Source organism: Metopolophium dirhodum, chromosome 1 (assembly GCF_019925205.1).
Source record: "Metopolophium dirhodum isolate CAU chromosome 1, ASM1992520v1, whole genome shotgun sequence".
Taxonomy (NCBI): Eukaryota; Metazoa; Arthropoda; class Insecta; order Hemiptera; family Aphididae; genus Metopolophium; species Metopolophium dirhodum.
The window spans coordinates 18,609,269-18,611,158 of NC_083560.1; positions in this window are offsets into that span (position 1 = coordinate 18,609,269).

Below are 1,890 nucleotides of genomic sequence, written 5' to 3' on the forward strand. Positions count from 1 at the left end.
TATTAGATAGTTTTTCTTAACGCTCGAGAAAATTACTGGCGAAATGTAAAGGGATACATCAAAGTAAAAACCCATTCAATCGTTTGGATTATTCTTCGGACGAAAATTAACTTAATTTAGATACTTTTGAAATAAAATTAACTTGAAATTAACTTGAAAAAAAGTAACTTTTTAAGTCAAAAGTATAATATGAAAAAAAAAGTAACGAGTTAATAAATTAACTTAACGTTTTAACTTAATTTTAACTTTTAACTCGTTAATGCCCAGCCTCGTTAATGTGTACATATGTTGGAAATGTCTTGCCCTGCAATTTTTCGTACAATATTGTGCGCCACCTTGTGTGTATCTCGCGTGCCGCCACTGCTGTGACCAAGGCTGCAATCCAACGTCCGCGAGGGACCGACTTCGCAGTAACGCATATTATAATATTGTATAACTTACGGAGCAAGTGCTGATGGGCATGTGCTTCTATGTTGTGTGCGGCGGCGTAGGTACATTATAATATTGTGTACGTCGGGTCTCTTGTACGGGTTCAGCGAACTCTGACGACCACACAACAAAAAAAAAAACGTCTGTACCGTACGCCGAGAGATAATAATGAGAACCGTATCCGGGTGTCCCGCGGCGGGGGTTTCTGAATTCGATTCAAGAAAACGTCTCGACGAGAAAAAAAAAAACTGTTTTCAAAAACGAGGGTCGGGGCCAGGTGTCGCGCTCAGCCGACGATCATGACGATATTGTAAATGTTTTTCGACGCGTCTCCACTTCGTCCGATGACCTCTCCGAGCGACAACCCCAATACGTCGTGTACCGAAAATGCGCCCGGTAAGTATTTTAGGTCGTTCGCAGTTGTTGACGATGAACGGCGCGGAAAGATCTAATAGTGCCCCGTCGGAGACGACAAAAAAACACGCAACATACGCCGTGTTGTACTCAACAGGTGTGATTTGTATGTATCGTTGTGTCTCGGTATGGTATTACCGTGACCGCGGTTATCACACAGCGGGCGCGGGTAACGTGCCACGAGCTGCACCGAAACGTCATCGAAGTCGCAATGGCAGACAGAAGACTCGAGTTTTGTCACAATAATACACGTGACTTTTTAATTAAAAATTCGAGATAACACGTCGAGTCGATTGCGAAAAATTCAACAAAGACCATCTGCAAAGGCATCTATAAGTGTATTTTTGGCTGACCTTTCTCGAGACCTGAGTAGGTGTTGGCGTTGTCTTATTGATGATTGTTGCTGACGTTATTTTATAATCGATTTGATATAATATTATCTTTTGCATCGGTGTAACGGGATACTACATTTTTCGGAGACTTTCCAAAGTCAACCTCCGCGGCTGCTGTGCCCCAAGGCGGGTTTTCCCTACTTAATATAGACTGGACCAACTCGTGAACTCGATCTATCATATTAGGACCCGCAACTATCGTGTGTCGTTTTTGGAATTTAGCGATCGACTCGAGTCGGGTCCACGTAGTAATCAGTTGATAATAGAGTTGAGTCCGCAATCACAACACGTGGCCTTTGAATTCAAAGTCGGAGATTTCAGGCCAAGTCGGTGCAGCACTAATTCAACAAAGTCCGTCTTCAAACGCATATACAAATATTTAGATGGTGACATAAGTGTGTTTTTGAGACCCGAGCCACAGGTGTTGGACTGTTTTATCGTGATGACTACCGAACGTGATAAAAAAAAAAAAAAAACATTATTTAATAAGAATTTTTACACATCGTCTTTGACACGGAATAACCTCCAAAGTGCAAAATTGACGATTTTGAGATATTGCAGGTATCCCGGGATGCGTATTTACGGATACTACTCGAGACTGGCCAATAGATCCCGAATTCAGTTAGGGTTCGTAAAACAAATTTATTTTACGGAT